Source organism: Cavia porcellus, unplaced genomic scaffold, assembly GCF_034190915.1.
Source record: "Cavia porcellus strain 051 isolate PalLab524CR breed Dunkin Hartley unplaced genomic scaffold, mCavPor4.1 scaffold_24, whole genome shotgun sequence".
Taxonomy (NCBI): Eukaryota; Metazoa; Chordata; class Mammalia; order Rodentia; family Caviidae; genus Cavia; species Cavia porcellus.
In genome coordinates this window covers 16,901,933-16,929,590 of record NW_026947507.1, presented here as the reverse complement: position 1 = coordinate 16,929,590, position 27,658 = coordinate 16,901,933, and the positions used below count along the sequence as shown (strand labels likewise).

At 31.8% G+C, this 27,658-nt stretch overlaps 1 protein-coding gene and 1 pseudogene across 15 annotated transcripts in view; both read left to right on the top strand.

Moving 5' to 3' along the window:
- The window catches only part of Tenm3 (teneurin transmembrane protein 3), a 2,467,413-nt gene that overhangs the window by 60,535 nt on the left and 2,379,220 nt on the right, over positions 1 to 27,658 (top strand). The window lies entirely within an intron of this gene.
- LOC134472597 (large ribosomal subunit protein uL22-like) lies at positions 5,832 to 7,736 on the top strand (annotated as a pseudogene).

Genomic DNA, 27,658 nt, shown 5'->3' with positions numbered 1-27,658 from the left:
TGCAAAATTAACTCTCTGTTTTATGAGGATATTGTAAATATTTCTAAAACTTTTGGAGTACTTAAGATATGTCAATGACTGTCAATGTCATTAGTATCACTACAATAAAATTTTGAATGTAGATGTTAGTACAATAACCTTGTGGATGCAAAGCCTTAATTCAGATGGTTTAAGTGATTTCATTGAGATCCCACTTACAGAAATGGGTCCCTGAAGCAGGTAAATCTGACATCAAAGCTGATGCTGCCTATCTAAGATAAAAGAATTCTCAAGCGGTAAAAGGAGCACAGTGGGGTTGAGGGGTTAATCAGAGTATTCTGTGGTCAGAAAAAGTTTTGCAGAGGAGATGGCATTAAATTGAATCTGGGAGAACCAGCAAGTACAACAATACCGATAAAGCTGAAAAAAAAAAAAAAAAAAAAAAAAAAAAGCTGATTCTGAAAAGTGCAAGTACATCAAAATAGAGCAGAGAATCTGAAAGAAAGTTGACAAAAGAGAAATGTTAGGACAGAACTATGAGTAGCACAAAGAGATCTGATTTAATGATTTAAGTATTTCAACAAAATTATACATTGACACCGTACTAGAGGGATTAGAGACAGGCTGAAATTTTAGAGAGCGCTGCAGTGTTACATTGCAGAGATGATGGGGATCCTGAACAAGAAAGAGGCATTATAGATAGGTAACAATAAAGAGGCTGAATACACAGATCATAGTTAACATCAGTTGGAATTACTGATTGCTTAGATTTCGGAGGTGAGAGGTAAAAGTGAAAATGCACTAAAATTCTGTATAGTTTGACAGAGGAGATTTGCTATTAAAAATTAAATAGAATAGATTCTGAGGAAAACATATTTACCTCTTATTTTTAGTTTTATATACTTGATCAATGTTCATATAAACAACTAACCATTTGAAATGCAAGTTTGGAGCCTAGAATATAATTTAAACAATGCTTTTGATACCATCCAGTTCGTATCTTTACCCAGTCACTCAAAGTCTTTTTAATTTTTGGAAAACTACTGAATACTTCTCAACCACATTCAATTATCAGTTTGACAAGATTACAATATGGTGCAGAATCCTCATGGAAATGGGATGTTACAAATAATGAAAAGTAAACAGAATACCTAACAGGAACATGGACTGCATGTATTATTATTGCTTGTTAATTTGATTGATACTACAAAAGAAATTTAAGAAGATATATGGATTTATGATAGATTCATGGATAGACTAACATATTAGTAAATCAGACTGCATGATGTGGAATGAATGAAATCATAGAGTGAAGGTTTTGGCACAAACTACATTTAAGAAGCAGAGAAAACATAAAATATGCTTGGGAATAGTTAGTTTGAGGATACAAAGAAACAAAGGAATGAGTGTCATTTAAAAGTTCAGAGCTTTAATTAGTAGAATGATTAACATGTTAAGTTACAAGTATAAAAAATGAAAGAATTTCTGTGCTTAGACGCAGTCTCAGAAAAGGGTCAAAACATGGATTGCAGCAGTTCAGAAATAACATGAAAATCTAGAAGTATACGATGGAGGAGATAAGAGTAAAAGAGAATCAAGAGTAGCTAAATGAGTCTGTGTCTGAAAATTTAAAATCTTATAAAGGCCTACTTGATGTCTTGTTCTCTGTGATTAATAAGGCAGTTGATTAAAAATAAAGCCTAGACATACAAATATCCATATCAGTGTTTTTAAGTGATGTTTGTTGATTCATAGAGACAAATTGAGTGTTCAAAGGACAAAATTTAAAAATAATAAGATTAACTTGTTTTCAAATAAAGTTACATTTTTATATAATTTCCTCAATATTTGTTATTAAATTGCAGGTATCTGTTCAGTAAGGTGATTCTAAATTTAAAGACACTGCTTAATGATTGATCAGAGAAAGATATAATAAATACAGTATACTATTTCTTGTGGACCTTCATAACTTTGATGCATTAGTGGCATCTCTAAGAAGTATGTGCTTATGTGCAAGTGAAAATTCATTTGGGCAGTTGTGGCTGGGTGGACAGCACAATCTAATTTCCAAGAAAAGCTGCAACATCAGTGCCACTGTCCATAGTTCTGAAAAGTCCTGGGGCAGCTGTGTAAGATGTAAAGATCACTTCTTATCATGGTTCTCAGTATCGTCTTCATCACATTACTTGTTATCTTTTTGCTGTGACTCAGGATGCTTCCTAGCCTTTCTAACCTGGATTTTATGTTTCCTAATTGCAGAATAGATCCAAAAGTCTTCTATGTATTTCTCCTCTGTTTTAATTAGTGGACATCTGTGTCTCTTGTTTGTAAGTAGGAATATTCAGTATAAGCATATAACTGCTTATACTGATGAGATTGTACACAAAAGCTGCATTATCTGTAAAAAGTGGTATCAAAGGAAATATGATTCTGACAAAAATGAATGTGATGGATGGAATCTGTCCATTATAAAAACGCATTATCCCAGAACGGTGAAACTCATCACACAAAAGTCTCTACCTAAACACTCAGGTTATTTTAATACTTCCAAATTGGAGAATGGTTAAAGTATGCCAAGTTTATATCATTGCTATTTGATATAGCAAAAAATAAATAAAAGATAGTGTTGACACCTACAACCATTTCCTTAACTCTCCATGAAATTCACTGGTCAAGGAAAAAAAAAAAGTCTCAAGAAGTTACATCTTGTACATTTCTATTTCGCAACTTTCTTGAAATAACAAAATAGAGAAATAGAAGAACAGATTAATCATTTCCAGGATGCCAGGAATGTTGCTTGGGGCAAAATGAGAGCTTTGTTATGTGAAGCTAGATGAGGTAACTATATGGTGACCATAGTAGTCTTTGTCTTGAGTGATTCAATGTGAATATCCTAATGTGACATAACACCATAGTTTTGCAAGATTTTACCATCAAGATAATCTGATTAAGTTACACTTAATGTGTCTATAACTCCAGGGAAGTATTTATTCATATCAAATAAAGAAGGTTAATAATAAAATACATTGAAAAATATGTAATTTCTTATGAGAACAGCACTGTTCTACAACTAGAATTTTTTTTTTCCTAGTGTTCCAAATTGAGCCCATGGTCCCATGCCTACTATGTAAGCACTGTTGATCTACAGCCACAGGCCTTACTGTTTTCATTGATTCCCCTGTCTTAGTTACTTTTTACTTGTTGCTGAGACAAAATACCTGAAGCCCAAAGTGGGGAAAGGAAAGATTTATTTCTTACAGTTTTTGGAGGTTTCAGTCTATACTCAGTTGGCTCCAAGGCAGGCTGCATGGCTGGACCGCAGTTCATAGTGGCTGCAAACAGCAAACAGGAGCCAGCAAAGAGCAAGACACACCTTCTTACTGCCATTACATCACATCCTGGCTCCACCCCTATGTGGGTGGAGCACTGACACCATCAATTCAAGCACCAGACAATGAACCAATCACAAATACACACTGCAAACTCATGAGGCCTGGGGCCACAGACATAAACCATGACATCCCCCAAGAAGCATATCATTAGATATGATGCAGCACTATTTATTGCAGTAAATTTCAAGAAACTAATAGGCAATCTGAGAAGCTCTGATTTCCTGGTGCCCTGGAAATAATTCAGTTCCCTAAACTTCAAGTGTGACAGAAAGGAAATTTGAAAAAAAAAAACCAAAAACAAAACCTCCTTTTGACTGTTATATTTATCCAAGCTCAGTGATATTTCACTTAGCATTTTGAATCTCAGAAAGAAATGAAATCAACACTGCTTTCTTCAACAAATAAAAAAAAATTCTAACAACATTGATTAGTTATATGCATACTGACATAGTCAATGAAGAATAATTTTGGGGAACTCATTTTGAAAACTTTAAGGATCATTGATTTTTAAAAAAATAGAAATGCTACTTTACTGATGAAAACATTTTTTTGAGGAAATATCTGATTGTCTCAGGCATTTGAAGCCATTTTAAGCTTGATATCATATCTGATTTTGATTATTTGATAAAAATGAAGCCACAATTGTGAATCATGATTTTTATGTGAGCTGCATTCTTAATCAGAGATTCTAACACAAAACTCATAAAGGTATTTTTGGCTCTTTTGAAACTTATGAGTATACTTAATTAAGACCTTCATAACTGTTTCACTAGGGGTATAATAGATTAAACGAACCTCTTGGGTCAGTTGCTTGTGATTTAGGAAAAAGTAGCTTTTTAAAAAAAAAGTGCAGAAAAAGTCAGGAAAATGTGAGGAGAAAGTTATCGATCTGAATAATACTTAGATAATTTCACTAAATAATGAAGTACATAATATTTATTCATATCCTTGTGAATCATAGTTTTAATGTACTTAACATAGTTATGAATTCCTTTGCCCAAACTGCCTTTGCGTAAGAAGATGTAAGTGGCAGATACCCATTCAAACTTTCCAGTGCTGAAGAAGTGCAGAATTATAGAGGCCAGGATTAAAGTCAGCAAAGACAGTGTGAACAGTCTTAGATGATGTTAAATTTGAAATAGTAAGCATAATCCTTTCTTACTAACACCATTCAGAATAGTGAGAAATAACTTGCCAAATATAATCTTTTTTGAATTAAGGACAGAGATAGTATGTATTTTTTTTTGTTTGTTTTAATAACGATACTATCCTTTAGCAATGTGACCAGAAGTAACTCTACTTTATATTGTTCTCTCATTTTGTTAATTCCATGCATTTTATAGTCTGGAATATTTATATTACAACTGAAAATTTGAAGAGATTAGATGATGGTTAATAAGAGCAAATATTACATTAAAGACCATGATTCTAGCTTTATTCTATGTTGTTCAGATAACAGTGCTTAACTAAAATTGTCCAAAGCAGTCAATTATGTAGCTCTGCTACTTTGACAGTGAAATGATGTTGAATACTGGAAATGGCATGTTTGCTAGGATGGGATTCTAGAAGGGTATATTTGTTTTTAAGGCCAACGCTAAGACTTGACTATTTCAGCTTTCTTGTCAAGAAAAACAGCCCCACAATCTAACCCTACTTCGTGCATAATTTTTTTTTGTTTACCAGCAGATTTAGAATCTTATTTTTAGGCAAATCAAATAAGTAATTGCATGACAAGTTAAACAGAGTAATACATAATTAATTATAAATATTATGTTATGAATTTGTCTTTGTGAATAAATAGCTTCATAATACGGTAAAGACAATTAGAACATTTCTAGGGATATTTATGGACATGGACATACACATTTATTTCTTAGAATCAAGCCTCAGTTAATAAACACCCAAAAAACTCACTATATCAAAATGAGGAATTGAATTTTACATAACATATATGTATTTACCCACTTTTAGATTCAAACTGTATTATCAGTCATTAGAATAATTTCTGCTTAGATTTTCTCTTGATTTCATGAATTTTTTTTTTATTTCTTCCTTCTACTGCCTTTTTTTCTAGAACAAAATTACCTGCTCTTTCAGAAGTCAAAAGATACTCGCTGATATTTTTATCATGACTGATGATCTGATATCACACAAGACAATAATAAGCAAACACAGGAACAAACCTAGGTGCAAAATTAGAGTAAATGTATTATTTTCTAAATGGCAGTCTCCTTTGACAGGTCCCCCAAACAAGTCATGAGGGAATATAATTTATTCCTTTTATCAATTTAACTATGTGTAAGTTTTATTTAATAATAATTCTCTTTTGATGCATATAAAATTGCTAACAAAATATATTATCAAACTGACCTTTTAATCTGTGCTCAGAAGTAATAAAGCTTAACCAAAACCAAATCTGAGTAGAACAAGTGTTAAAAAGCCTAGGTGTAGAAGCTCTGGTTTTATTAATCTGCCCAGTGTTAGCAGCTGTGTCTGCAGTAAGACGAATCTTTTACTTCTGTCCTTTTCTAAAATGAAGAGTAATATTAAAAATCTGTTTAGTTAATAATATCCAGATGTCTGACAGAGATTATATCCACTTCCAACTTAGCAAATAGCCGCCCTTTTGTAGACGAGCTATTTAAAACGGGGAAAAATAGGCGGTATGTCAAAATTTAAATCTTAGTTTGGGCACTAGTGTCTAGTATAGTATGAGGCAAGTCATTGATAATTGCTGGTCTCCACATTCTAACTGTAAATCAAGGAAGGTGAAATAGGAAAGCCATAAAATAATATCCAAAACCAAAATCCAATACCAATATCAAAATCCAAAACCTTATGATTCTTTTAAAGCACTGCTATATTCACAGTTGTCCTTTATTATCTGACGGGAATTAGTTTCTGAAAATTCTTCCTACCATACCAAAATCTGTATATGTTCAAAGTCATTATATAAAACAGAATAGCATTTGTATATAATTCACACATTCTCCTGTGTATTATAAATCATCTCCAGATATGTGCAATACTGAATGCAAAGTATATGCTATCTAAGCAGTTGTTATTTTGTGTTCTTTAGATATTAATGACAAAAAATAAGTATATGCATACATGTTTGGTACAAATGTATTGTTTTAAAAAAATTTGACTTGTGGATCTGAAATATTTGTGTATGAGGACAAACTGTACATGTACTTATTGTTTCTAAAGAATATAAACATCTTTAAAAATGTAATTCTAATACAATCAAGCTGCATTTTAATGCAATCATTACAATAAATATATTACACTTAAAATAACTTGTGTCCTTGGAAAGATATGAGTATTATAATACATATAAAAATAAATAGTCCCGGGGCTGGGGATTTAGTTCAGTGGCATAAGTGCCTGCCTTACAAGTAGGCAGTCATGAGTTCGATCCCCAGTACCGATAAAAAGGAAAAAGACAACAAATAAATAAATAAATAAATAAATAAATAAATAGATAGTCCTTTTTCTGGAAGAAACATGAGAAAACCTGTGAAAATGGTTTGCTACTCTTTTGACCCAGAAAACCTCACAAAATCATGTAAATCAGGAGTCTCAAATCTCTGTGTTCACTTTAAGAATACCTGTGAAACTGCCCAGGCCATCAAGGGTATGCTTATCCGAAAGGCCATCAAGTATCTGAAGGATGTCCCATTGAAGAAGCAATGTGTGCCATCCCGGTGTTACAGTGGTGGAGTTGGTAGGTGTTACGAGATTCAGGTTCTGTGACCCCCAAAAATGTGGAATTTTTGCTGCATACGCTTAAAAATGCAGAGAGTAATCCTGATCTGAAGGGGATTAGATGTAGGTTCTCTGGCCATTGAACATATCCAGGTGAACAAAGCATCCGAGATGAGTCACAGAGCACACAAAGCTCATGGTCACATTAACCCATACTGGAGCTCCCCCCACCCCAGTTAGAGGATCCTTACTGAAAAGGAATAAATTGTTCTTAAACCAAAGAAGGAAGTTGAATGGAAGGAAAAGATATCCCCAGAGAAACTAAAGAAACAAAAACTTATAGCATGGTAATAAATTGTCAAATAAATGCAAATAAAGGAAAAAATCAACAAATAAATAAATTACATTAAATATCTCCAGCTTAGTGATAGAACAGTTACCTAGCATGTGTGAGGCTTATGTTCACCCACAGCACCAGGAAAAAAAGAAAAAAGAAAGAGAAAGTGACTATAATGGCATTTACCTATCACTCGCATTCGTAGAGAAGTTAAAGTTTTAGAGATTTCAGTCCATTTCCATAAAACAAAATGTTCAAGTAACTTACATAAAAACTTCTTTAAAATATATTACCACAAGTGTTTATAATTCTAGTAAAACTATGGCATATAATATTTAAATGTGTTGATAGGATTGAACTTATATAAAATTGAAAATTAGAAATATTACATACATTTTAAAATATTTTAAGATACTACTTTTGTCTTTCGTATATTTGTTATTATATCATACTGAAAGAAATAGACTGGATATGTCCAGTAAGTGCTACTTGCATAAATTTGGTTAACCTATTGCATACGGATCCATTGTGAAAGTAATGTAAGTCCGGCTTGTTATGTTCTTTCAAACTATATGGGAAGATGGTCTTAGAATTATCACCCTGACTGTGTGCCTACTCTAAGATGAGTTTTATTTCACTGGGACAAAAAGAAACCGGCACAAAAGAAATCAGCAGGCTACAAAGATACAAGCGACATAGGTATGAAGGGAGTTTTATGCTTAAAGGAGGTATGGGGGAGTGGTTTGAATTTTTTAAAATGAGAGAGTAAGCCACCTAGATCTTTCAAAGTTCTAAAATAGTCTTTTTTCCTTAAAAGCAACACTCAGAGCTTTTGAGTTCAGAGAACTTTTTCCTGGAGCTACTGATACAGCCACACCAGGGACTGCCAGATATTGCAGGGCACTCTGTCAGCTGTCAGGAAGTGAATCTCTCTATCAGGCAGAAGCAGACTGAGTTGGAGCAAGTGCTCCACAGTGTGTCACCCTGGGAGTTCTCGACATGCTGCCTGAACAAGGGCTCCCCGATGGACTCTGATTCATGTATATCCGTAAAGTTACTCGGTACAGAAAAAGGCCGAGACTGAACAAGAGGACAACCACACTTTAAATGCTTCCGTGGTGTTGCCATCTCACTCAACCTACTGTTGTCCTTGGCTGCAAGGAAGTAAAGGCCTTGCGGGCTCTTCCTTTCCTTTCCACGGCATCCCAATTGAAGGGACATTATTAAAACCATTACTCTCCTTCTCTGTTACTAAAGACCAGCCAGTCATAACATTTGTGCTTTAAATGTGGTCCTGTCCATTGATTGTCCTTTTGCAAGCCCTGTACCTTATCAATTAGTCTAATGCCTAACTTGGTACAAATTTGCTCACAAATTTCACTTGCTAAGCATGCAGGTAGATTTTCATCTGGGATCATCAGCATGTGTCTTGTGCCATGTTTCATTACTTGCTATCTCAGGAATGATATTTTATCTTCCTTTCATTATATTTCAGTCCACCAAAGTCACATTGGATTCATGCAAGTATTAATGGGCAAAATGTGAAAACTGATTACTACTGAAATTGTCTTTCATGTGTAACTTACTGAAAACTAAGTATTTAGTTAAAATGCATAGCAAGTATGAATTTTCTGACATAAATACTTGTGAATAATTCAAAGATATTTATATATCAAGTTTAATTTTATGAGAAAATGTACGTAAAAATACTTCAGAAAGGCATGATTGTGAATTTTAAAATACAGAATTCAAAGACTCACATTGTGTTAAGTTGTATAACTCAAAGGCTTATATATATTGTGTTGAGTTTTGATGTTTCTAATATTATCTCTTGTGTAACATTTTCACATCTAAAGAAGGTTGATAAAATAAAATAGAAAGTACACTGATGTGAGTGGTCCAGGCCCTGAGAAGTAGTGTGTGATTAGGGATTTAAACAAAATAGAAAGGGATGTAATTATGAAGCATTTAATAGTTGATTGTTTGCACCCAGAGTCAACAAGTATGATAAATGTATTCTTTAATAAATGCTTAATAGTGGGGTTTTGTGTACACATATTTTGCTTTTCCTTAACTTTTCCAAGAGAGTAAATACCTAGAGAATAGTCCTACCATATGTTCTATTTAACATTGTAAATAATTAGTGAGCTACAAATATTGCTTCAATAAAGTTGCTATCTAATAAGTATTTTCTTTATTTTAAAAACAACTGTAATTCCATAGGGTTTATGCCATTATTTGTTCTGAACATTATGACTGTTTTTTAATATTATTATTATAACTATTTTTAATATTATTATTATAACTATTTTATCCCTGTTGCAATGGCCTTTTTGTGATTTTTCTTTATTTTAATCTGCTTCATATTGCTTTTTCTACTAGTAGTTCTCATATATTCTACTTAATAAATAATTTCATCTTAAATTTACTGGAGCTTTCATTTTACCTCAGTTGGGTCAAAAAAAGACATAACATAATTTATTTCCATCATATATTCCTTGAATAGTCTGCATAGAGCTCTGTTGACAATTATGATACCAAAGCATTTTGTGAATGTAGATTTTGTTAATTTTAGGTTAAAAAACATAACTCATTTTTTTTCAAAAAATATTAAATGACTAAAAGTATATTTCAGCTTATAGGATGTAGGTATGGAAGACTTTATGTGCTCTTTTGGGTTTCTAGTGCAATATTTTTACTGCTAAAGAAGCTTAGTGAGTCTCATCTGTGGAAGAAAGGGAGGCAGAAATTCAGAGGATGTGATTGTGACCTTATATGACTGTTGTTGGAAATATAACATTGGTTAGAAGACCAACGTGCTAGTGAAGAGGAGGGTTTTTGCTTTATGCATTTCCAGAAAAAACAAATACAGCACGCCAGAGCTGACCAGGAGGTTGACTTATTAAATACAATCTTCTCACTGTTGATTGGGTGGCAACACCGTTCACAGTACAGAAAACCGAGGGGGTGAAAAAGAAGATGACGACTGGATTTGCCATATACAATGTACAGAAATTTTCAAAGTAATGTACCAAAACTTTGATATTAATTTTACAAAGATTTTAAATTAATGTTTATATTAATTTCACAAAGATTTTACATTAATGTGAACATTTCCAGTTTGTGAAGTCATGATATCATATAGAAAAATTGGATTATAGCCTTGTGTTCACGTGCTTCCAATTCCCTGACAAAAGGGGATGAAGAACATATGATAACAAAACCACTTTGAGTGTAATTAAATTATTAATAGTAACAATATAGTAGACCCATTCAAATTATTGGTAAACAAAGTTGATGCATTTTAAATGTAATTAAATGATAATATCAAAAGCATTCTGCTTTAGTAGTAACATTAACGACATTGTAAATATTCTAGAGTTCTGTTGAACATTTTGATACCAAAGCATTTTGTGAATGCAGGTTTTGTGCATTTCAGGGTTAAAAAACACTTCCTATTTTTTATATTTAGTTTAGTTTTTAAACAATCATACGTGGTATTATATGTTTACTCAACTACATATATTTTCTGTAATTTTTCAATTACATGAGATTCTCTTTTCTTTCACTATTCTTTCAATTAAATCTATCCCCAACTGACATGTCCCCACTAATGTATTATTTTTCTTTCTGAAATAATGTTGGGAAGTGTGATATATTTGACATTATAAATAATATTGAACATGCCAGTGAGGTAATTTTCATGTTTATACAGTCTAATTTTGAAAGTAAAAATATTAATGGCTTTGAATACAAGTAACTAAAATATGGAATACATAGTATAAGCTTTAGATTTCATTAAAACTGCCTATACCTAAAGCAATTTGCTAAGCAAAACTTTTTGATGTACGTGGATAATAAATTAACATTTACCATCGCATGTAGTTCATTTAATAACATAAAGGTCAGGTTTTAGAAACATAATAATTTCTAGTGAAACAGCCTATGAAACACATTGAAGAAAATAATTAAGGTCAGTAGGGAAAATGTAGTCCTTAACACTTTGCTAGCGTGACTCCTAATGAAATCCACAGCTTATCCTGTTTCCTCAACTTTAAGATGTCAATATCTGTAAAAGGTCTGATTGATTTAAACTTACTGATTCTGAAGGAAAAAAAAAAAAAACAGAAATGGTTGACAAGTTTCTTTTGAAATCCACTGTAGTATGCATCCTAGTTTAAGAAGTGTTAAAATATGAAGATAATTGGCCTTGAGAAATTGTGGTCAATGTACATCTAAAGTTTATGGTATTACAAGTGAAACCCATGATATTACACCTGGTAATGAATTTCCATTATTTAAAGCTTGTTGTACATATTATAAGTATGTAATAAAGAATGAGTATAGTGTGTCACCAAGTAATTTTGTTATCTTTCTAGTAAATTTGGGAAGTTCATGAAATATATCTTGAAATACTTCACTATGAGAATGTTGAATTTCTAGGCATATGGAATATAGCAATTCCTTCCAATGGGAAGTTTACACTTAATTTGGAAGAATAAATATCATAAGTTTACACTTAATTTGAAAGAATAAATATAAAGAAATCATCATGAAATGATTAATACTGCAGTTTTCTTTACCAGTAAAATTTGTTATGAAGAGTTTTAATTGAAAAATTAAATCTGATCTCAAGAAATACTAAATTGCATTTAGAGTTATAATCTTAAAACTTGAATTAGCATAACAGAATAAAATCATATGTAAAATTAGGTATTAGTATATTAAATAACATACAGTTTTATTAGAATGTGAGGTGTTTTAAGAACAAAAGAGATAAGTACATTTTAAGTAAAAGAATTAGTTTGCCATGTTTATTTTGCCTACTTTGTATTATGAAATCTGTTAAAAAAATTCAAACTTTTTGGTAATTAAAAGCTTTGTACCAAATGTCCATACAACAACTTCCAGATGTATAGAATATTGTGTAAGGGTGAACATTTCAATTGAAATACAGACATCAATTCAGTATATATATATATTCTTCAACAGTACAGAATTGTTATAGCTTCTGTGATCTTAGGGGCAGAGGTAAAAGTTGCAGAATGGACTGAATTCAAATAATCTTAATTAGGCCTGCCTTATAGACCTAATTAGGTATGCAAATGCTTTAAATACAGCTAGCTATAAAAACCACATAAATATCTGATCTAAAAATCTTATTAGTTGCTTCTGAAATTCCTCTGCATGGGTGTCTGTGCATGTCTGTGAATTAGGATAGTATATCTTTCAGTTAACTCTTCAGCTGTACTTCTTGGCTATACTGTGTGCACCTCTGTGTACAAATGTATGTGTACCCACACATGCTTGCTTCTGTCTAAGGATTATAAATCTGGAAGTGTTATGAAGTTCACAGATGTAAATATTGAATGCCAAAATGTGTTGTGAATTTAGTTCTAAAGAGATATTTTCAAAATTAAGGTGTTTAATTTGAGGTCTTTACTATGATCTAGTTTAACAATGTTTATGATTTGACAAAGTGAAGGTTTAAATGTAGTATATTTGCCTATAGCAACTTTAGAGACATTTAGAGTGTAGTTTGCAGAGAGGAATAACCCACATGATCATAGATATTTTTGGTAGACATATTTTTTTTTTCTTATTGAAATGTTTCCTTAATCGAACTCAAACTGTTTTGTCACTGATCAAACAAATTGGCAATTTTTATATTGGTGTTCTTGTTAATTTTTTTGCCACAAATGGTATCCTTTTCATGTATCTCTTTGTATTAAAATTTGAGGTATTCTTTGACATTCTTAATTAAAGCTATTTGCTTCTAAATGCATCTTACTTTATTTTGAGTTAACCTAGCATGTGAACTTCCCTTTGACACTGAAAGTACTTAGGTGATAAAGAATGAGAATTTGAAAGACTACAGAGGCAAATCTCCTCCCTTCTACTTTACTATGCATAGGATGTCTGGTCTGTTGAGAGTACTATACCTGTGTCCTACCTTCCAGTTATCAATTCACCTGACACCTGAAACTCATTCATAATCTTAGGTCTCAATTGTGCTGATCCTTCTTTCATGAACTTTATTCATCTGTTGATGGACACGGGAGATATTTTTAGCATCTGTTGTTGTACAAGAAGAAGACAAATATTAAGGAAAATAATAAATAGGACAGGAAGAGGTTATAGCTCAGTGGTAGAGCACTTGCTTAGCATTTGTAAGGTCTTTGGTTTGATACTTTTTACAAAGAAATTAGTAATAAATAAATAAATAATTTTAATAGGTGACTTTCCAGTATCTTTATGACTTTATTTTCATGTCCCTTTGTTATCCTAGTTATACATATTTTCTAGTTTTAATCATAATGTAATTAAGCTTTTTATTCTATATTTAACTTAACATTTTTAACATTTAGAGTTATTGCATATTTTGAGATATTTTTAAATGATTTTAAACGAGTATAATATCTGAATTACTTATATTGGTTTTCTTTCTATATCAAAGTCAATCAGTGGAACTTTTTAATAACTCAACTTTTTCCCTAGACTCCATTATAAAATGGGATAATCCATTTTTGAACTTTATATATATATATGGGTAGCTATGGCATTTTGTATTTTTGAATGATGAGTGATGAAATAGCAACCATAAAAGCAAATAAACTTATCAAATTTCAAAACCATAAAAATAAATAGAATATTCAGATACAGGGAGGTGCTATTTTAAGAAAGAACAGAGGGTGGGAATATAGCTTAGTAACAAAGAGCTTGCCTAGCATTCACAAGGACTGGCTTTGATCCTAGTGCCTTTCCACCACCAAGACAAAGTAATAGTACAATGTAAAGCAGTAATTTAAGAATACTTATGTGCTGGGGTATGTGGCCCACTGGTAGTATGCTTGCATATTATGTATGCTTCATGGGTCTGATCGCTTGACACTACCAACTACATATTATTTTACAGTAGTTTATGTTTATCATCTTCCTGAGAACAAATTTTTTTGTTTATTTGTTAATTGCTTTACAGCATGAAAAAGGAGAAACATAAAAGGTGGCTACCATGCATATTCTGTACATATTTGGTTTATTATAACTTTGATTTTGAATTTAAATTGAGTATCAACATGTCCTGATATTAATGATACAATTATTTGTTGCTTGAATTTATATCTACAAACTAGGGATATTGTTTTCGCTTGTCATAGGATTTGTTTAATTATATTAAATGAAATACCTGTATATTTTTTATCAACACTTACAACAAAATATTTTATTGATGTATAAAACAATATTCCTTCCTTAGCTATAGTTTCACTTTCTATAGTTTCATTTCACTCAAATTAGCTACAGTCTGAAAAGGCTAACTGGAAAATTCCAGAAATAATAAATTCATATTTTTTTTTTCAGTTATTGGGGACTGAATTCAAGTCCTGTATAGTGAGCTACACTCCCAAACTGCAGTGCTGTTTTGTTGTTGTTTTGCTTTGTTTATTTAGTTTTGAGATAGATCTCCTTTAGTTGTTCAGCTGCCCATGCTTCACTTAAACTTGCCATTAGCCTCTGAGTGCTGGGTTGCAGACATGTGCTACCATGCTCCACTTATTTAATAAGTTTTAAACTGCATGCCACTTTAGGTTGCATAATGAAATTTTGCGCTTTTTTGTTCTGCCTCTTCCAGAAATGAATTACTCCTTTTCATATTTTACTTATTCTTTAGTCTTTCAAGAGCCATCATAATTATCAGTGGAATATAGCAATATTGCAATGCTTGTGTTCAAAGAACACTTACATAATGACTTGACACAGACAGAACTGCAATGCCTGCATCATAGTATCATTTCACATGTGCACCAGCAGGATAAGTATAATATAGTAAGAAATTCTGGGAGATCCTATTCATATCCATATGTTTATTATAGTATGGTGTTAAAATTGTTCAATTTTATTATTAGTGTTACTTTCATAATCTGGCTAATTTATAATGTTTTATCTTATTTATCTGATATAATTAATGTATTGAAGTTTTCTACCCTCGATGTTGTCTAGCTTCCACTTGCGTCTTGGAATGTGTCTCCCATAGACAAGGAAGAACTACTGTAACAATATATTTCTTTGAAACTCTAGAGATTTGTAATTTGTCTTAGTCCCAACAGGCTGCCACTGCAAAATACTATAGACTTACAAACAATAAAAATTGATTTCCATATTATTTAGCACTGAGAAGTGTAAAGTGAGCATACCAAGTGATTTTGTTCCTCCAGACTCATGCATCACACTTTCTGCCTTGTCTTCATGTAACACGGGGGCCAGGCCTACTGGACCTCTTCTATTGGGTCATTAATTCCATTCTCGAGGGCTCCACCCTTAAAATTTAGTTTACTCCCTAGTCTTTTCCTCCTCTGCCATAAGAATGATGACTAAACTCAAACTTACAAACACAAGAGAGAAGTCACAAACAAGACAAAACTTAATTCATTTTAATTTTTATAGTTTTTATTTGTATGCATAAATATATGCATACATATATGTATTGTTATGGTTGATAATATAAATATATAAAGAAGAAAAGTTTTAGTGTAAATGAATGCTTTTCCAACATAAAGTCTATGCTGCACTTTAATAAAACGGTGAGAAATTATTGATTCCATTGCATAATAGTGGATATGCTTGGGTGAGAAAAGTTTCTCCCTGTCTCTGGCAACTCTAACATTTTTAAAGCTTTATTTTCTAAATCTTCTTAGAGAAAGACTTTATTTTTAAATTATAACTATACATTTATTGTTTTTCTTCTTTATTTTATGTATTAAGTAAAAAAGTTAAATATTATCAAGCTAGATATCATCATTATTAAGAATACATTAATTTAGTACAAACAAAACATTTTAAAAAGTCAATGGAACCAAAATATGAAACCGATAGAGGTAGTTATAGAATTTAATGAGGTAGCAAATTGAGTAGCCAACCAGTAATATATTTTTTTTATAAAAGAGCTCCCATTTCTATCTATTTGATGTAAATACAGAATATTTCCATGGATATAGATTATGTTGTGTAAACAATTTTTTAGTTTCAGTACTTCCTAGATAATAAATTTTAAATCTGGATTATGTTTTAAATTTTGAAATGGACTAACAATAGTCGTGGGATCCTGGAGATCAGTAATTTCAAAATTGTTAAAATAATTTTTCCTAAAAAAAAGTTGATTTAAAAAATCAAAGGAAACAGTGTAGAGATTCTTATCTCAACATTGCTTATTATTGTAATAGTCTCAGTATGCATATTTTAACTAAGAACTTTTGCTCATTTAAGTAACTGTTTAAGGTAGAGGAAAAGAAACAAAAGCAAAAACTAAGGCATAGAGAACCCAAGAAGCAAATAATAAGCTGACTGCAGCATTTAGAGAGATCTAATTTGTGATGAATACATTTTTAAAATCAGCTGGTTATTCATTTTGGGGATGGCAGCAGGTAAATAACCATATAAGATTGAGTACCCAAAGAGTAACTTAATTCCAGAATTCTTGAATAGTTAATTGTATGGTGTGTACATTATTTATAGAGTATATACATATATATAGAAAGATATTAGGCAAATATGAAAAGAAAACACAATACAACAAAAATGCAGAAATTATCAACTTGAAAAAAATGAATTTGACTAATTAAAATTTCAAAGTTCTGAATGGCAGGTAAGTTAGTATGTGTAAATTCATTTGAAAGTCAAATGAAATCATATATATATTTACATGCATTGATGAAGTTTGATTGAGAAACATGGTCAATGTTTAAATATGAAAAATGTATTACAGAAAAAGATATTACTACTAATCCCCCTCAAAATATTCCCCTCCATTTCAGACACACTTATGACATCTCTCTATCAAGTTTCTGAAGCAGTTTTGGAAGTCTTTCGTGCCTTTAGATGCCTTGTCATCTTGCCTGGCATTCTTGATTTCTGAATTGACGCGAGACACTTACCTTTCATTGTCATTTTGACTTTGGGGAGTAGCCAGAAATTGCTAGGTGCCAGGTCCAGTGAATAATGTGGATGAGGAGGATACATTGCAGTGTTTTTAGGAGCCTGTCTTTCCATTGGAACACACTCTGCAGCAGCTTTTACTGTGATACTTCACTTTCACGAAAATGGACTTCCAAGTTACTTCAGAAACTGGCAAGAAGGACGAATATGTTCAAAGTGAGAGGCAATATTTTGAGAAAGGTTAATAGCAATATGTGTTTTACTGTAACGATTTTAAATTTAAATATTCCTTATATATTTTGATCACACCATGTCCACATATCCCTATCAGTGTTTTTAAAGATTGTTAGGAGACAAAAGGTACAAACCATTTATGCAAAGCCATGTATACGTCCAACTCATTACAAAAGTGAGCTGAGAACTGAACCTTGGGTAAGAAGTTTTAAAAAGAGAAAGAGGGCAAATCATCTAAAAATTCTGTCTCAAGAATGTTAATATATATATATATATATATATATATATATATATAATGACTAGTAATGCTGTTAAACTTAAAATTGTGTTTACTGTCTCAGAATGTTCACATTTATGCTTGGCCAAACTGGAAATGTGTATACCACTTGTCATAGCAATTCTAAAACTTGGATTTTAAAGTGAATAAAATGTTGGGCCATATGTATATGTTCAAAATACATACACAAGGGTTTTGATTGCATTTCAGTTTTTAACACATCTAAAATATATAAAAATTTACAATTATATGATAGAGTGTGTGTACAAAATACACTCATGGGGCTACCAAAATGAATTGTGTAGACAAAAATGTAATGAACTGGAATGGTGGCTGTGCTATATATTATAGTATAAAAAGGCAAACAATGAAAAAAGTGATTGCATTTGGTGAGGTAAGAATATTGATTTATCTGTGGCATATAAGACAATAGATATGTAAAGATGTCAGAGTAAAAGTCAGGTAAAAGAGGAAGAAATGTCTTTATTCAGAGTAAAAAATATTTAATTTCTTCATAGCAGCCATTTTCTCTGGAGTAAGGTGGAAACTCAGTGTTATTTTTATCACATTTTTCTGATGACCAGAGACATTGAGTTTTTTATTCATGACCATTTGTAATTCTTCTGAAAAGTATGTATATATATATATATATATATATATATATATATATATCTTCAGTTTCCATTTTTTAAATTTTTTTGATTGAGTCTTTTATTTTAAGGGATCTAATTTTTTTAGTTCTTTATATATACTAGATATTGTTTCTCTGTTGAAGAAATAGATGCCCCAAATTTTCCCCATTCTGTATGCTGTCTCTTTATTGTAAGTTGTCTTCTATGCTCTGCAATAATTTTTAGATTGACACTGCCTGATTTCATTTGTTGATTTTTTATGTTAGTCTTTGGCAAATGGAGTTTGGTTCTTGAAGTCCTTGCTTATGGCTGTCTTCAAATGTTTTACATATTTCGTCTTCAAGCACATTTTTCTGTTTTAACTTTTGTATCTTTGATCTGTTTTTATTTTAGGTCAATATGTGGTAAGAGGTATGAATCCAGCTACATTCTTCCATATGTGAATAGTCAGTTTTTTCTAGTGCCATTTAGTAAAGAAACTATCTTTCCTTCACCATGTGTTTTTGACGCCTATATCAAAGATCAGATAGCTGAATAATAATAAATGCTGGTAGGGGTCTGTGGAAAAAAAAAAAACCCTTCTGCATTTTTGGTTGGAATTTACACTAGTACAAACACTTTGAAAATCATTATGGAGATTCCTCTGAAAACTAAAAGTGAAAGTTCCATTTGACTAGAATTTTCCCTTCTAGGTATATCTTCAAAAAAATCTAGACAGTATAATACAATGATCTATGCATACCAAAGGGAATAACAACACAATTCATAATAATTAAATCTTGGCAGTATCCTGTATGTCTATCAATAGATGAATCTATTTAAAAATTGAGACATGTTGTGTACATGTACTGATTCCCTAAAATGAATGTAAACACTATGTACTAGAAACATAGTGAACTGTGATATTTATATGAAATTTATTGTCTAAAAGAATAAACTTTAAAAAAGATAATAAATTTGAGCCATTTGTAGGGAAAAGAATACACCGAGTTAATAACACATGACATGTCAGGCACTCAGATTTAAATATGACATGGTTTTTCTTATATGAGGATTTTCAAACTATAAATAAAGATCAAGATAAAAGATAAATAGTGGATAATAGGGTCATAGATCTTTCACACAAGTGAAGAGGACCAAAAGATGGAAAGATTATGGAAGAAGAGAAAGTGGATTTAAAAAAAGAATTAAGATGTTTTATTTACTCTTACTACTTCCCATGAGGAAAATAACCATTATGTAGGGAAAATGTATACTAGTGAAAAAATGAAAACTGAAAAATGTGTAAGTCAGCATGAGTTATATGTTGGAAAAAATATTTATATAGTGTGATCTGAACTGAGAAAAAAGGAATATTTAATCAAGGATCACAGGAAAGCCAGAAAATAAGAGCTGTAGATGACATGAGAATGGGAGTGGGGACAGTGGTAGGAATTAGCTTCAAGCAAAAGCAAAAAGCAGCTGTAAAGGCCCTGAGAAGGCAGAAACCTGTGTGCTGCGGCTTTGTACAGTAAGAATGTAAAGTGTTAAGAGGGACAGTATCTAGCAGGCAAAAGGATACAGGGAGTCATTGGATGAACTTAGCAATAGCCTTTCATGATCCTCCCTACTCTTCAGGGTCACTGTGGCTTAAGAATAGATTCAGAAAGAAAGAAGAATTCTTCTAACATCTTTGAAATTATTGTAGTAATCCAGGCAAAATGTTATGATGGTAGATAGCAGGGAAATGGTTTTAGAATTGGTGAAATATCATAAAATTCTATTATATATAATTTCTATACTGTTGTATAATAGTACATGGCTTATTTATATAATATTAACATACTCTATTACAGTATGTGCAGACATTTAGATAAACGTTTGCATCCTGGACACACTTTCTTTTACCATGCTTTTTTCATATAACAAAATATTTCAGAAGTTAATCCACAGTATCTTATAGACATATTTGTTATTCTACTTTATAGTTACTTGACTATTAGAATAATGTTCAGATATACAGAGCCCCTCCCTTAGTGAAGTTTTGAGTTATTTTCCATTTACCCATTACAAATAGTAATGTAATGAATAGGCTTGAACTTACATCTTTTCTTATATTTGCTGGTCCGTCTTTGAGACAAATTCTTCAAAGTATAGCTTGTTGGTTAAAAAGTAAATACTAATTTAATTTTATTACATATTGCTAAATTTTCCTCCAGATTTTGACCACTGCCTCTAGCTTTAAATTTATTTTTATTAATTCCTTACTTCCTTTTTTATTATGTATTCCATCAAAAAGCACTACACACTTTTTGTAAATATATTTTAAACGTAGGATACACATTGATTGCTGATTGTTTGGAAGTTTGGGGTGAAAGGCATGAGTAAACATGTTTTATCCTAAGCAACTATATGTTTTGTTTCAATTTAAATTAATTAAATAATTTACATTTATATAGCCATATGTATTTGAATAGTAACACAGATTGTGTTATTATATTAGATCATACAAATCTAGATCATGACAGTAATATGTTGTAGGATGTGCTATGGGGCGTTCTGAATTAAGATCTTAAATCTGTAGAGTAGAAGGGACCAAGGAAGGAGACTTCATAGAGTGGCAAGAGGACAGTGACAGGAACCAACAGAGAATGTGGGTCAAGTGGAAAAACCATTTGCAGAGGGAGAGCAACTTATCCAGCAGCTCAGATGCTGCCATGTGTCACATTAAATGAGGACTCAGAATTCACCACTGGATGCAACAGTTCAGGCAGGATTTTGATGCAGTTGGAGTCTATGTCCCAGTTTAACTTGGGTCAAAAGAAAACCCAGCTTTTTTCTAGTTTCTGTGTACATCCCCTACCTTTCTCGGTAGGATTGCAAAGTCCTTGCAGTATATTTTCTTGACGTTTATATCTTCATATAAACATACTACACTTCTTTAACCACAGAGAAATTATTTCAAAGTCTTTCTTTAGTGCGTCTCAATTGCTAGCATCCGGTGCTTTTAAGACATAATAAAATCCTTAACTTTACTTAATAAAGTAATCTAAAGGATACTGGAATACAAGTACTCCACTACCACAAGAGTTAGAATAATGATACACAAGACAGTTGTGAAGTTACTAACAGGCTTGTATGGTACACAGGATATGTACAAAAAGGACCAAGTGGCAAGCCTGGTCCTAGGTGGGACAGAGTAGGACGTTATGTGATGCCATAATGCTTTGGAGACATATATGACTTGCTTGTTTCTGGAATTTCCATTTAATGTTTTAGAAAAGAGTGGATCGTGAGTAAATAAAATCATCAAAAGCAAAATGGAAAAGGGGCACTAAGGTGGTTGTCTATCAGGGTTTTTTGTTTTTTGTACTTGAAGATAGAATTCAAAATGTTTTCATCTTTCCTGTGATTTTATTTTTAAAATATTCCCATCATTTCAGAAAAAAGGGAATTGGTAAAAAATCAAATTAATTAAAATAAAAATAGCTTAAATTAGAAAAATGCCCTGCATAATTTTAAAAATGATAGTGAGATTTAGAGTACAATATTACCATAATTTGTGCAACTCAAAATAATAATCAGCCAGCAATACCTAACAACTTTCAACAACAATGCTTATTTTAACTAAAGGAGTAACTTTTTTTTTAATTGCATAGAAAAATTCTTAGGTTGGAAATTACAGTAATGCTTTTGAATACCCAAAGGAAATAACACCATCTAATTGGTATTATTATACTCAAAAGGTAAGAAAAAAGGAGAATTTCACCGTGCACTTAAATGATCTAGAGGAATATTTTCTATTGTACCATCTCATATTATAGTGGACAAATACTATTTAAAATGTAAATTTGATGTGGAAAACTGATAAAAATTATAAACTCTAGCCCTTTTATCATATGCTTTTGTTTTTTAAACTGCTAGTGTGGGGCTGGGGATTTAGCTCAGCGGCATAAGTGCCTGCCTTGAAAGCAGGCAGTTGTAAGTTTGATCCCTGGTGTACTGATTAAAAGACAAAAAAAAAAAAAAAAAAAAAAAAAAAAAAAAAAAAAAAAAACAACAACAAAAAAAAAAAACACAAAAAAAACCTGCTAGTGTGAAGAATGTTTTTCAATGTAAAAGTAACTTATAATCTGAGTGAAAATATGGCTATAACACAGATATCTATTTCATAGACAAAAAGTGAAAGGAAGTGATTTTTTCTAAAGATAAACACTTCAAAATTTGAGAAAAACTTTTAAATAGCAGCACGATTGATAAAAATCTGTAATGCAAAATATTAAACATTGTATGAACAAATGGTTACAGATCTTCATTTTTCAAACAACTTTTTGAGGGGATAATTATTTGAAATCACAAAAAATTATAAATAAAATTACCTGTAATCATCTAGAAAATTTGGCAGAAGGTGAAACAGAGGCGACATGAAGCTATGTGAAAATAGAAAAGTAATGCTAAGTTCAACAAAATTTCATCTACCTTCATTTCTCCCTCATTCCTGCTACAAACAGGTAAAAGAAAGGATCACAGCAGGGTTCAAAACCACAAACATGGTACATCAGTGATTCTGCAAGTCTTAAATAGGAACACTAACTTGTAATCTAGTAATAGAGAACATTTCATCTTCAACTAATTCAAACTTTTGACACCTTTATCATTTTAGACAAACATGCGGTTGGTCTTTATCATATCATTCTTAATCTTGCAGGTGTTGTAACCTTTCAGGCTGACACTTAAAAATACAAATTTGTGTTGTTTGATGTTTTCGTTCCATTTACAAACATTTACTTTTTATTTCTCAGTTGATGACCTGAAAACATTAGATTTAGTCTTGGATATTAAGCATCCAGCATGGAATATCACAAAGAAAAATACACATGACATGAAAGTCACAATTGACTTTACAATATGCTACTGAGCAAGTGACATACTTCTTGAGGTTATAATTTGTGCATTCTTCCAATTTCTTAGCATATTAGTTTGATTTGACCCTGCAGAAATAGTCAGATATTTTTATATTTATCTCTGCACTTTCATCTGCATTCTCTGCATGACTGATGAACATACTGAATTTTTTTTTTAATTTAAAAAGAAAAAGAGAAAAAAACAGAAAAAAAACAGTGTAAGGCTACAAGTAATACAGAACTACCAAAAAAAAAAAAAAAAAACAGTAGAATATCACCAGTTTTTAGATTACACACTATCATCTTTGAAACAGTAATTCAGGTCAAAGGATAAAAGCATACAAAGTGAACATTCAAACAGCAAGACTGCAAATAGTTGTGTTCAATGATCCAATCAAAAATATTAATATGGTCATCTATTTAACACACCTAAACACACTTGCTGTTGTATCCTTTAGGGCACTTTTTTCCCCCTCTCTTTATTACAACAAAATTTACACATTTTGGGTTTTATTGCTCCCATAGATCTTATTACTTTTTTTTTGTAAGAGAATAAATTCAAACATGATAAAGCTGTCAGTCAAAACCAAGGATAGACATAGCACATGATGTAAAAACAGAGTACAAGGTTATCAACAATGGTTACCATAATGCCTCTTGCTTACTTAAGAATTGTCTATTTCATTAGGTATTATAAAGTTGAACAAAATAGTAGAGAACAATACCAATAAAACCTAAACATTGTAAACCTTACAGACCTTCAAAAGAGGATAATAGTCAAACCAGAATGGGCATCACAGTGAATCTTATTGCCTTCAAAGTAGTTGCCTATACTCTGATACTTAATACTATCATACAGAGTGGAACAGAGTCTAATCAGTCAAAACAAGATAGTGGGAGTATTACAGGACTTCAAATCAAGTTAATAGGAAATCAAAAAAGTTACTATAATATATCCTGCTAGTTTTTTGGATTTTTTCCCCTTTAGTTTAAAAAAGAAATATTCTTTTAATGAATAAGGGAGAGGTTGAGATAAAGGAGGGCATAACAACATAACAATACAGGTCAAAGCATGACAGTTTCAGCAACCTAGTGCTTCGCCACCAAATAACCAGACTTAATAGTAGTTACCATAGTGTCTTTTTCCTTGAAATATTTGAATATAACTTCATATGCTATAGCATCAAACGTATCAAGACAGTGTAACACCATTCAAGTGGATGAAAGTATTGTATTTAGAAGCAGCTAACAGAAAAAATGAACAATGGTTTCTATATTGTCTCTTTGCCCATAACAATTTTTGTTTATACTACCACATATGATAAAATCCAGCAAGATACAACATGATAAAACCAATGGAGACAGAAGAGCCATAGTTTGGTGGGGCTTTAAAACAAGATGGTATTAAATCAGCACTAGCTATTATGATGTCTTGTTTTCTTCAAAATAGCTGTTCATTGCATCACAGGCCATATATATCAAACAGCCCAGAATAAAGCCATTCCAATTCATGAGTGAAAACTTTATAAGGCTTCAAGGCCATGTAAAGGGGAATCATGGTTACCACATACTTTTATATATTTGAATCATTTCCTACAGTCGGGAAACTATTTGGTGTTCACAGATGCGAGTTTGATTTATTTCACTTATGAGTATGGTTTCAAGCTGCTCCCATTTATTGATAAATATCTCAATGTGATCCTTCTTTATAGCTGAATAGTACTCCATCGTATAGACATACCATGGCTTTTTTATCCATTCCTCAGTTGATGGACACTTGGGTTGTTTCCAAGATCTGGCAATTACAAATTGTGCTGCTATAAACATAGGTGCGCATATATCACTGTGGTATGATGCTTTCAGTTCTTCTGGGAATATGCCTAGAAGTGGAATAGCTGGAACAAATGAGACTTCCAATCCCAGGGTTTTGAGAAATCTCCAGACTGACCTCCACAAAGGTTGTACCAGTCTACACTCCCACCAACGGTGTAGGAGAGGTCCTTTTTCCCCACAGCCTCTCCAGCAGTTGTTGTTGGTAACATACTGAATTTTTTAAAAATCAAATTTCTTTAGTAATCGAAAGAAACATCATGGAATTATGTGTATACATAAACAAGAATCTAAAGCAGTAAAATGTTTCTAATATTTCTACATAAAATTAAATGTAGTTTCCATTTGAGAAATCTTGTGCAGAGATTTATTTTATGTGAAATAGAAATGAGAAAATAATGCGTATGGCATGAAGTTATAACTTTATCCTTTAATCCAATCTAGGCCTAACTCCCTACTTTGTCTCCATGTGTGGACACAGTGTATTCTATTAACATGGACTGCTTAAAGAAATAAGTCTGATAGCTTAAAAATATTTTCCTACCTCAAATGTGGGTTCTCATGAATTCAAACATGAATTCTCTATTTATTTTAAAGTTATTAACATATGATTAAATTGAATCGCCTTAATTATTGAGTAAAACTACTCAACGCTTATGCATCCTTTTGTAGTTTTACATTTTGTATTTTGTTTTAAGTCTTTCTTAATATGTGCTGTTGGAAAAATCAGGAGTTTTATATAGTATGTATGATTCCTTGTCTTTGTGAAAAATTAAATTCATGGTATATTTCAGCAGAATTTATGTTTTAAAACACGTATATTCATCTCTTTATTTTTCGTATATGCTTACCTCAGAAAGACTGCATTTAACACATTGACATTTAAATTCTTATTGTAAACTTCCATGCAAAGTCTTTGAGTTTTTTTGAAAATTTCATATTGCTGACTATAATGTGTATATTATTAATTTTTAAAAAAAATAACACAAAATCACTTGTTTAGATTACATCTGTGCTTGAGATTCCATGCATAGAATGCTATTTTAATTAATTGTCAACTAATAAGTAATACATTCTTGGCCAGCAATTCAAATCATCTTAAAATGGGTAGTTTGTTTGAAAGAGTCAAATAGAGGAAGGATTGAAAATGCATGACTAGTGCTAAAATGTTTTTGCAGAAAAGCCTCAGTGGTACAAGCACTTGCCTACCAAGCATGAGGTCATGAGTTGGATCCCCTGTACCAAAATAATAATAATAATTATAATAATAAAAGCTTTAGCAATATCCACAGAATATATTATGACAATCTTTAGGATTCATTGCAAAGGATTCCACTAAATTCTGACTTTGGGAAGTACAAATAAGACAGTTATAACATTTGTAATTACAATAGTTTTTGTTTTACAGTAAAGCAATAGTATTTTAACAGCTTTTATTACTAGAATTATACTTGTTCCCATTAAAACTTATTTAACTTGTCATATGTGAGAAGATTCCATTCTAGAAGGATCCTGATTTTTTTCTCAGCATAGACCTTTAAAAAATATGAAAAGCAATATGGTTCTCGGTGCCATAGGAATGCTGGACTGCTTGTATCCGACCGCCTGCCATGTCTCTGATAGAGTAAGTTAGACACCAAGAATCAAAAAGTATTCTGAGGATACCGCTCCTTACCAAGAGTAAAAGAGGCCTCACTTTAACTTTTTTCTTCAGCTAAAGGAATGTGTCAGCATACACACAGTTTGGGTTAGTATGAAAGGGTATGAGAGAAAGGAATGCGTGGTGAGTGGAAGTATCGTCTACCCCTCTTATAATTTTGCATGGTCCAGAAGGTAACTAGGTAGATTATATTTCTTTTGTCATTGACAAAGGTGTATCAAATGCTGAAAGAAATTTAGATGGTGCTTTTACATGAAGTGCCCCTGATGGGTACTGAAGTTAAATCTAAGCTGATGAGACAGTGAGTAACTACTCATTTAACTGAGCTATCACAATGAAAAATCACTTGAAAATTACATAAGAGTTGATTGTAATTTTCACCAAATTTGAGGTGATAATGATACAGGAAAAATGTAGCTCCCTACTTGTTAAATTTTAGAGGTGATGAGTTTGTAGTCTTGAGATCAGGGAATGAGGCAGTAAAACAAAGGAGGACATTAGGATAGATTTATTAGAAGTAAGGGAAGAATCGCCCCTGGATTTACAGGAGAGATCCTGAAAATAGGGTCGCTATTGTAACCTTTGTCAGGGTTAATTTATACAGGAACATCACAATGTGGGTCCAGTGTGGGTGAAACTATAATCAGTGTAGGATTATATGTATAACCACTTAGCTAAGGTTGATGCAGTAGGGAAACAAGTCACACCATATGAGTACATGAAAAGAGCAGTGCCATTTGGGGGAAGGGAGGGCACCAGAAGCTCTGCTCACTCATGTGGGCATCTGAATCCTATG